The sequence below is a fragment of the Neomonachus schauinslandi genome, chromosome 8 (genome assembly GCF_002201575.2).
Source record: "Neomonachus schauinslandi chromosome 8, ASM220157v2, whole genome shotgun sequence".
Lineage (NCBI taxonomy): Eukaryota > Metazoa > Chordata > Mammalia > Carnivora > Phocidae > Neomonachus > Neomonachus schauinslandi.
The window spans coordinates 135,968,084-135,979,958 of NC_058410.1; positions in this window are offsets into that span (position 1 = coordinate 135,968,084).

An 11,875-nucleotide genomic window follows, 5' to 3' on the forward strand; every position below is an offset into this window, starting at 1 on the left:
AATACTCTACTCTCAGCAATGGACAGATCATCTAAGCAGAAAATCAACAAGGAAACGAGCTTTGAATGATACATTGGACCAGATGGACCTCATAGATATTTACAGAACATTCCACCCTAAAACAACAGAATACTCATTCTTCTTGAGCACACATGGAACTTTCTCCAGAATAGACCATATACTGGGTCACAAATCAGGTGTCAACCGATACCAAAAGACTGAGATTATTCCCTGCATATTCTCAGACCACAGTGCTCTAAAACTGGAACTCAATCACAAGAAAAAATTTGGCAGAAATTCAAACAACACTTGGAAGCTAAAGACCACTCTGCTCAAGAATGTTTGGGTCAACCAGGAAATCAAAGAAGAACTTAAACAATTCATGGAAATCAATGAGAACAAAAACACATCAGTCCAAAACCCATGGGATACTGCAAAGGCGGTCCTAAGGGGGAAATACATAGCCATCCAAGCCTCACTCAAAAAAATAGAAAAATCCCGAATTCACCAACTAACTCTACACCTTAAAGAACTAGAGAAAAAGCAACAAATGATGCCTAAGCCATGCATTAGAAGAGAAATAATTAAAATTAGAGCAGAAATCAATGAATTATAAACCAGAAACACAGCAGATCAGATCAACGAAACTAGAAGTTGGTTCTTTGAAAGAATTAATAAGATTGATAAACCACTGACCAGACTTATCCAAAAAAGAGAGAAAGGACCCAAATTAATAAAATTATGAATGAAAGGGGAGAGATCATGACTAACACCAAGGAAATAGAAACAATTATTAGAAATTATTATCAACAACTATATGCCAATAAACTGAGCAATCTGGATGAAATGGAGGCCTTCCTGGAAACCTATAAGCTGCCAAGACTGAAACAGGAAGAAATTGACAACCTGAATAGGCCAATAACCAGTAACGAGATTGAAGCAGTAATCAAAAACCTCCCAAAAAACAAGAGTCCAGGGCCTGATGGATTCCCTGGGGAATTCTACCAAACATTAAAACAAGAAATAATACCTATTCTACTGAAGCTGTTTCAAAAACTAGAAACAGAAGGAAAACTTCCAAACTCATTCTATGAGGCCAGCATTACCCTAATCCCCAAACCAGGCAAAGACCCCATCAAAAAGGAGAATTTCAGACCGATATCCCTGATGAATATGGATTCCAAAATCCTCAACAAAATCCTAGCTAATAGGATCCAACAATACATTAAAAGGATCATCCACCACGACCAAGTGGGATTTGTCCCCGGGATGCAAGGGTGGTTCAACATTCACAAATCAATCACATTAATAAGAGGAGGGAGAAGAACCATATGATTCTCTCAATTGATGCAGAAAAAGCATTTGACAAAATACAACATCCTTTCCTGATTAAAACTCTCCGGAGTATAGGGATAGAGGGAACATTCCTCAAGCTCATAAAATCCATCTATGAAAAACCCACAGCAAATATCATCCTCAATGGGGAAAAGCTGAGAGCCTTTCCCTTAAGATCAGGAACACGATCAGGAAAGGATGCCCACTCTCGCCACTATTGTTCAACATAGTACTAGAAGTCCTAGCAACAGCAATCAGACAACAAAAAGAAATAAAAGGTATTCAAATTGGCAAAGAAGAAGTCAAACTCTCTCTTTTCGCAGACGACATGATACTTTATGTGGAAAACCCAAAAGACTCCACCCCCAAATTACTAGAACTCATCCAGCAATTCAGTTATGTGGCAGGATACAAAATCAATGCACAGAAATCAGGTGCTTTCTTATACACTAACAACGCAACTGTAGAAAGAGAAATTGGAGAAACGATTCCATTTACAATAGCACCAAAAACCATAAGATACCTCGGAATAAACCTAACCAAAGAGGTAAAGGATCTATACTCTAGGAACTACAAAACACTCATGAAAGAAATTGAAGAAGACACAAAAAGATGGAAAAATATTCCATGCTCATGGATCAGAAGAATAAACATTGTTAAAATGCCTATGCTACCCAGAGCAATCTATACCTTCAATGCCATCCCGATCAAAATTCCAATGACATTTTTCAAAGTGCTGGAACAAAAAATCCTAAAATTTGTATGGAATCAGAAAAGACCCCGAATCGCCAAGGAAATGTTGAAAAAGAAAAACAAAGCTGGAGGCATCACATTGCCCGATTTCAAGCTATATTACAAAGCAGTGATCACCAAGACAGCATGGTACTGGCACAAAAACAGACATATAGACCAATGGAACAGAATAGAGAACCCAGATATGGACCCTCAACTCTATGGTCAAAAAATCTTTGACAAAGCAGGAAAAAACATGCAATGGAAAAAAGACAGTCTCTTCAATAAATGGTGCTGGGAAAATTGGACAGCCACATGCAGAAGAATGAAACTCAACCATTCTCTAACACCATTCACAAAGATAAACTCAAAATGGATGAAAGACCTCAATGTGAGACAGGAATCCATCCAAATCCTAGAGGAAAACATAGGCAGTAACCTCGTTGACATCGCCCACAGCAACTTCTTTCAAGATACATCTCCAAAAGCTAGTGAAACAAAAGCAAAAATGAACTTTTGGGACTTCATCAAGATAAAAAGCTTCTGCACGGCAAAGGAAACAGTCAACAAAACAAAGAGGCAACCCACAGAATGGGAGAAGATATTTGCAAATGACACTACAGATAAAGGGCTGATATCCAAGATCTATAAAGAACTTCTCAAACTCAACACCCAAAAAACAAATAATCAAGTCAAAAAGTGGGCAGGAGATATGAAAAGACACTTCTCTGAAGAAGACATACAAATGGCTAACAGACACATGAAAAAATGTTCATCATCATTAGCCATCAGGGAAATCCAAATCAAAACCACATTGAGATACCACCTTACACCAGTTAGAATGGCAAAAATGGACAGGGAAAGAAACAACAAATGTTGGAGAGGTTGTGGAGAAAGGGGAACCCTCTTACACTGTTGGTGGGTGTGCAAGTTGGTATAGCCACTTTGGAAAACAGTGTGGAGGTTCCTCAAAACTTTAAAAATAGAGCTACCCTATGACCCAGCAATTGCACTACTGGGTATTTACCCCAAAGACACAGATGTAGTGAAAAGAAGGGCCATATGCACCCCAATGTTCATAGCGGCAATGTCCACAATAGCCAAACTGTGGAAAGAGCCGAGATGCCCTTCAACAGATGAATGGATAAAGAAGATGTGGTCCATATATACAATGGAATATTACTCAGCCATCAGAAAAGATGAATACCCAACTTTTACATCAACATGGATGGGACTGGAGGAGATTATGCTAAGTGAAATAAGTCAAGCAGAGAAAGTCAATTATCATAGGGTTTCACTTATTTGTGGAACATAAGGAATAGCATGGAGGACATTAGGAGAAGGAAGGGAAAAATGGGCGAGGGGAATTGGAGGGAGAGATGAACCATGAGAGACTATGGACCTGAGAAACAAACAGGGTTTTAGAGGGGAGGGGGGAGGGGGGATTGGTTAGCCCGGTGATGGGTATTAAGGAGGGCACGTACTGCATGGAGCACTGGGTGTTATACGAAAACAATGGATCATGGATCACCACATCAAAAACCAATGATGTATTGTATGGTGACTAACATAACATAATAAAATTAAAAAAAAAAAAGAAGCACTGCATATGAAAGATTATAGAGTGATTAGCATTCTGGCAAAAAGTTAGGAAAAGGAAACAAAGAATATTAAAGAAATAGTGGAGAAATAAATTAATAAAGCAAATATTAAAGAATTGTAACAATTAAAATATTTTTTACATTTGAAAAAGTAGAAGACAATGTAGAAAGATCTACATAGACAATGTGACAATCCTTTGGGATACAAAAATATTTCTTTGTGGTTTGATTCGTATAAGCATATTTCACTTTTGCAATTAAAAATAGATTAGAGGTAGGCAAACAAGGAATATTCTGACTTTTGCAGATTAGCTAGAAAGTGTCAATTATATTGACTATTTTTCCAGTATCTCACGAAATATTGAAAAATTGATTAACATAAAATTTTTTTAAAAATTGATCATTCAGTAATTCAAAATTAGTGTCAAACTCCAAAATGCAAAAAATACACAGGCATTGCTTCTGAGCTCAAAACAATGAGGCTAGAAACTAGAATTTAAAAATGACTGAAAGATTAGCTATTAGTTCTTTGATTTTTTAATTTCTTCAGTTATAAGAATCTTTAGGTTTTTGTGTTCTTGTCAATTTTAGCAACTTTTTTTTTCTAAAAAACAATCTATTTGAGGGGCACCTGGGTGGCTCAGTCGGCGAAGCATCTGCCTTGGGCTCAGGTCATGATCCCAGGATCCTGGGATCAGCTCCCTGCTGAGCAGGGAGTCTGCTTCTCCCTCTCCCTCTGCCCCTTCCTGCTATGCTCTCTCTCTGTTCCCTTTTTCTCAAACAAATAAATAAAATCTTTTTAAAAATCCATTTGGATTATTTGGAATGAAACTAAATGTCATATTGAGTTTTTTTTAATTGTTTCAGTGTTTTCAATTATATGTTCTTCCTTAATGTTCTATAGTTATAGTTTCTTTTTTTCTTAACATTGCCAGAATTTTATTGTATTTTCTTCAAAAAACTACTTATTGAATTTATTGACAAATTACACTACCATTCTGATTTCTTTTAATTTTTGATGGCTATCTCATTTATTTTCATTGTTTTACTTTTACAAATAATCTTACAAGGAATATGCTTGCCTTCTAACTTTATAGATTATCTAGTACTCATATTTCTGAAAGGCAGATTCCTAAAAGGGGAATTAATGAGTCCAAAGCTCAGACATTCTGAATGTTGGTGGATGCTCCCAAATTATCCTTCAAAAAAGTTGTGCAAACTCACACTCCCTCCAACCGTGCATGAGTGAACCTATTTCTCCATACCTCGTCAGCACTGGGTACCATCAATCTTCATAATTTTTTCCAGTCTGATAGGCAAAAACATGACATGGCCTATTTAAGTACACAAAATTGAGTGGAGGTGGAGGGGGAAGCTTATTGTATAAAAAGAGGATAAGTGGGGTGCCTGGGTGGCTCATTTGGTTGAGCATCTGACTTGTGACTTTGGCTCAGGTCATGATTTCAGGGTCCTGGGATCGAGCCCCGAGTCAGTCTCCCTGCTCAGCAGGGAGTCTGCTTATCCCTCTCTCTCTGCCCCTCCCCCCATAAACAAAATCTTAAATAAATAAATAAATAAAGGATAAGTTATCCTGGTGAGAATAAAGTGAGCCAGGATATTAAATTTAGAAAAGAGTACACAGGTCAACAAAACTCTATACACAAAAGAGAAAATGGGGAAGCAACCAGAATTGTGGAATTTTTCGTTCTTTTGACCCCAAGAGTGAGTAGGCCAAGAACAGAGTGGGACCTGGATGAAGTTGGGTTGAAGTTTCAGTTCACAGTCTGGCAGCGGAGCCCTACTTAATGATAAGGATAGTACAATGGGGGAAAATCATGTAAATAAAGTAAATGATAACGAGGAGAGAGAAAGGGGCTCTAGGATAGTTGGCTCAAGTCCTGGAGCGAGTTTAGGGAGAAATCTGGAAGGAGTGGTGACACGGCCAAGGGAGAAGCTCTAAGGGAAGACTGTGAGTTGAGCATAAAAGGGCTACTAAATTGAGCTGGCTGCCCAAGAGCTTCTGTGGATTTTCCCTGGATCATTTGCTTCCACTGCTAATAAATAGAAGCGCAGCAAGCAGAGGCGAATGGATGTTTTCAACATCCATTTGTACCAACACTTTATAGATATTTGTCCTCTTTCATAAGAGCTTTGCAATGCTGATGGGGTGGGAGCCACACTCAGCCTCCCACCTTGACCTTTCTGGGCACCATACTGCTCTGTGACATGTGGCTGGGGCACTTTTTTGTTGGCTTTCCTCCCAATGTCACTTTCTTCACACAGCTACTTATTTTCAGCTTTTTATCTCATGCTATCCATACCTTAAAAGCTTTTATTTCACCCCCAATTCTCATATTTCCAAGTGAAATATAATTCTAACCCTAAAACAGTCCTTCCTTTCAGGCATTTCGTGGGCACTATGTGTATATGTACATATAACTTGGAGCTGGTCAACAGTCCTTGTTTCCGTTGGGATCAAATGAAGACTGGATCGATTATTTTTAAGATCCTCAGTTTCTGGAGTTGGGTTTGGATAGCGTGGTAGTTTTTAGCTTTGGAAATTCCTCCACCTACTGGTTGCCTAAAGTCAGTTTACATTATATGAGGCTTGGGTTGCTTTATGAGTTCTGCCTGTTTTTAAGAACATGTACCTCTTGTGAATGCTGATGCATTTATAAATCGCTTTGAATTCCTAAAATCAAAAATTCTGTTATAAAGAAAATATATCCTTATAAAATATTTAAAAGCAGATGATACATTTCTCAATGCCTTTTAACAACCACTGGAGGGCAGAAAAGCATCATATTCACTCCAAGTTTGGCTAGAGAAAAAAGATGCCTTATTTTATGGGTATTTCTAAAATTTAGTACCAAAATAAAATTATTACTATTATTATTATTATTTTAAGGGGGGAGGGGCAGAGGGAGATGGAGAGTGAGAATCCTAAGCAGGCTCCACACCCAGGCCCAGCACAGAACCAGACCCGGGGCTCGATCTCACTATCTCAGTCATGACCTGAGCCAAAAATCAAGAGTCAGACACTTTACTGACTAAGCCACCTACGTGCCCCCAAAATCAAATGATTTTTAAATGTAATCTTTTACTTGGTGCACTGCACATCTTTCCGGAAGAAAACTTTGGTGGTAGTTTTATTATTGTTTTCAAATTGTTTTCGACCCCTGTATCAAATCAGACAAATCTTTATTCTGAAGTAGACATTTTAAAGAGCAATTTGCCCATCATGGGGTGACTCTGTCATGTACAATGAGTATGCACTGGTAAAATACGTTGATAAACTAAATCTCACTAAAAATGAGAGAAATCACTACTAAAACAACAGATTCATGGCTGCTCAGTTTGCAAGAACTCTTTTCCGTTGTCCTAGCAAAACATGCATTCAGACATAGCAAAAGTAATTAGCTACTCTCCTAATACTACGGTCTCTTCTAAAACTCCTTGAAGAATGCACTTATCTCTATTTCCTTACCTTCTCTTCTCTCTTCAATCAACCTTTCACCTTTCATCCCATGGAACTATTCCAGCAAACCCTCAGTGACCTCCTACTGGCCAAATCCAGTTAAGGCTCTTTAGTGAGAAAGATCATAAACCGGCACTTGCTAACCTACACTTAAGAAGAATTTAGTGGGAGGGCACCTGGCTGGCTCAGTCGGTAGAGTGTGTGACTCTTGATCTCGGGGTTGTAGGTTTGAGCCCTATGTTGGGTGTAGAGATTACTTAAAAATCTTCTCAAAAAAATTTATTGGAAGGCTATCACAGCCTCTAAAATTAAAGGAAGAAGTGTATATAGCAAGAGATAATCAACAGTCTTATCAGGGATTGATGCTGATATGAAATTATACTATCCCTGGTCACTTGGCTTTTGTTTCCAAGTCCCAGGTGGGAGCACCCAATTGGCTGAGCTTGGGTGACAGGCCTACCCCACCAGCAGGCCCTGACAGCCCCACCTCAGCTGCACACATTGGGAGAGGGGTCATCAGGAAGAGGAGATTGGGGTGCTATTACCAAAGGAGGGTGAAAGAGGCAGGGTGGTCCACCACCATTTTCATTCTCCTTGGTTTCTTTATGGCTTCAACACCAGGTATAGCTCCCTTCTCATGGAAAGTCTCTCCTGCTCAACCCTACTTTCCTTCCCACCTATTTTTTCTCAGTCTTTTTTTTTTCCTTCTTCAATATTACCCTGGCCTCTGTTCTTGTGCTTTCTTTTCTTATCATTTCAGAGTTTTCCACCTACTCATCACTTGAAGGACCACCTGCATGCTTAGGACTCCACAATCTGTATCTTTACAGACACACTATAATCAACAGCCAGTACCCCTTGGACATCCCACAGGCATCTTACGGGTCCCGCCTTTCACCATCTTGTGCTTCCTTCTGCCTTCTTTCATTTCCACTCACTCAGGCATCCAAGCCAGAGACTGTGCTGCTTCTCTCACTCTCCCCAAATCCATGCAGTCACCAAATTCCACAAGCTGGCCCTCCTTAATGTCACTCAAATGCCTTCTCTCCTTTACATCCCCCTGCTGCTGTCCTGGCTGAGGCTCTCTCCATCTTATCTAAAAGACAGTCTCCTACCTGGAGTCCCTGCCTTCAATCTTACACCATCCCAGCCCAACTCCCACATGGCTACTAGAGAGATGTTTCTAAAAAAACAAATATGACTGAGTTTATCTCCTTCAATAGCTTTTGCTGTCCACCAGATAAAGTCCCAAACTCTCTTGTAAGGGACAAAAGCCTTTCCTAATCTGGCCCCTCCCTACTTTTCCAGATTTATCTCTACTCAGTCCATCCCTGACCATAAATACCAGCTTAGCTATTTCCATGAACTTTGTTCATGTTGCACCCTCTCCCTGGAATAGCCTTCCTTAGTGGTTCTTATAATAAATATTTTCAAGACTTAGCTCGGCTCAAAGTCACCTTCTATATATAACCCTTCCTGAGTCACACCTCTGTCTCCTGGCAAGTAGAACTGGCCCCTCCTTTTTTAGGCTCTTTTTTTTTTTTTTTTTTTGCCTAGTACTTATTTACCTACCAATCTCTCCCATCTACACTGTAGCTCCTCAACTACAACGACTGGACTTAATTCACCTTTGTACTCCTAGTACCTGGCATAGTATCCATAACTTAAAATGCTCAGGAAAGGACTCTAAACAATCCCTGACTTACGATGGTGTGACTTAACAATTTTTGACTTTAGGATGGTGCAAAAGTGATAGGCATTCAATAGAAACCATACTTTGAATTTTGAATTTGGATCTTTCTGGGGCTAGCAATGTGTGGTGTGATCCTGTCCCATGATGCAGTGCAGCGGCAGCTCCTGGCCAGCCCCAAGATCCCAAGGGTGAACCACCAACACACTGACAACCAACCACTCTATCCCATATAGCCATTCTGCTTTCACTTTCAGCACAGTGTTCAATCAATTACATGAGATCTTCAACACTTTATTATCAAACAGGCTTCGTGCTAGATGATTTTGCCCAACCACAGGGTAATCCTGAGCACATTTAAGGTAGGCTAGGCTGAGGATGATGTTCTGTAGATTGTATGTATTAAATGTTTTTTCCCCACTTATGCTGGGTTTCTTGGGACCTAACCCCGTTGTAAGTTGAGGACGATGGGTATAGAAATGAACTTCTGGCTAGAGGAGGTGGAGAAAATCTACATACTCACTTGAGGAACCCAGGGACAACAGAATCACCAACACCTTTTAAGTTAGAACCAGATGCAGTGTGTGTGTCAGTGACTCTTTCAAATCTAGTTGCACAGTAGAAATGCCTTGGGAGTTTTTAGAAAACATGGATGGCTAGACCCTAATCAAGACCCGTTATATCAGCATCTTTAGGGGTGGGACCCGACATGGGTGGTTTTTAAAGGCTCCTCAAAGAGATTATAGTGTGCAGCCAGAATTGAGACCCACTGGTGCACAGTACTCCTGAAATGACCATACCCAGACCACAAGATAAAGAGGAGTAGAATGCCCAGGTGACTAAGGGTCACCCACCAAGAAAGAGCATCAACATCATTGGTCTCTGACCTGGGCACCAGTTTGTAATCAATGAGGAGAAATGCTTTCAAGAGCAACATCAGATGGTACCACTTAAATATTTTATGACCCAGCTCCAAGGAAGTTTGTTGAAAGTGAATACTTGTAAAAAACTATAAGCAGTGATCAACCTTCCTTCTCCTCATGGAAAATGCTGCAGGAGAGAACTTATAAGCTATTCAGTTCACTGACAAGGACAAAAAAGGAAATGTGAAGAACGTTGGAATCCCACCCTGTTTTAGGATTCTTTTGGTTGTGAGTAACAGAAACAAAGGAAAAAGGGACTTACTAGCTCAAGCAACTCTAAAATTCAAGGAGATGGTTTCAGCCATCACTGGATCCAAGAGAGAAACAGGTCACAAGAGTATTTTCTTTGTTTCTCCATCTCTCAGTTCCACCTTTCTCTACACTGATTTCAATTTCAGGCAAAGTCATTCACATGGTATCAAAAATGGCCACCAAGAGCTTCAGGGTCACACCATCCTTGCATGTGGCTGGCAGTCTAGTTAACCACTGGCACCTCCTTTCAGATGGCAAAATCCCAGAGACGACTCTATCCCTGATCCTGTGGCTAGGGGATACTCTCGTGTGTAGGGCCAGAGGGCCATAGTCCGTCTCATCAGAACCACAGATTAAGAATGGAAGGAGGTATAGTTCTCCAATGAAATGCTGAATACTGAAAACTGAGTCTATTTTGTGTGGCTCAACTGATACAGAGTTTTGTGAATATTATTCTGTGGTGGTTATTATTTTGGGTTATAATCCAAAGAATCTGACTCTGGCTAACAAGGAAAAAAAAAAAAAGGATTACAAGAATAATGGGTGACTCACAGAATCAAAGGGAAAGGTGAGCAGGACTCTAAAGTGATTAGGAACCAGGGACAATCCAAGGATCCAGTAACAGAAGCTCACAGATGGTCTGTTTCGACTGAAGGGTACCCAACCACTTGCAGTCGCCATTCAAGATTCAAGTTCTACTGAGACAAAAACCCAACTGGCCCAACCGTGAGGAGGAGGGGGCAGGTTGGGAGAATGATGCTCGACAATCCCATTCCCACAAGAATCGAAAGAATGGGGGTGGGACAGTTGAGGGAGCTCCTTGTTGGCACAAGGGATGGCGATGTCCACACAGCGCAGAGGAGAGTCTGTTTCACGGAGCAATGGAGACAGGTTATCGGAAGAGGTTTCTCTGAGAGGCTGGTGGTCAGCCCTGGGATCAGTATCCGCCAGAAGGAGTGACTCCCAGAAAGCGACCCAGATCTAGCTGGTGAGGGTCCGAGGAGTGAAGCGGCCAGAGACAGGAGTGGCTCCCATGACAGCAGCACACTTCAGCCCAGCTCGCCGGCCAGGATTCCTAGAGGATGGACATGACATCAGCTGGGTTGTCAATGGAAACCAGGGCCGGAGCCGCCAGCAGAAGCTTCAATCTTGTTCTCTTCAGATTTACGATGTAGCTATCACTTTTCCTTCTGTAGATGTACTGTTCCATTTGGAAGTCAAGGTTGGTGCCACCTAAGTTGTACTGCCACAAGGAATTTGAGGACATCTCCTTCTTTTGTAGGACAGCAAGGGCTCCAGACATTGTAAAAGTTTCTCTTTAAGCTATGACAGGAACTCAGAACAACACCATATGGACCTCGTTCTGGGTAGCAAGGAAAGGCCTGCTTTTCCTGGTATTAAAGATGGCCTTTCTTTTTAAAATGTCTGCTTTTACACCTAACCAACTGGATTTTTTTAATTGTCAAATGTTCATCAATTTTATTCTCCACAACTCTAACATATTAATAGATTTTACTTTTGTTTTGGAAAGGTATTTCCCTAAACTTCTACTCTTATTTCTTTTTTTTTTTTTTATAAGAATCTTTTTTTTTTTTTTTAAAGATTTTATTTATTTATTTGAGAGAGAGAGTGAGAGAGAGAAAGAGCACAAGAGGGGGGAGCGGGAGAGGGAGAAGCAGACTCCCTGCCGAGCAGGGAGCCCGATGCGGGACTCGATCCCGGGACTCCAGGATCATGACCTGAGCCGAAGGCAGTCGCTTAACCGACTGAGCCACCCAGGCGCCCCATGATTTTATTTATTTAAGAGAGAGCATGAGAGGGGGGAGGGGCAGAGGGAGAAGCAGACTCCCCGCCGAGCAGGGAG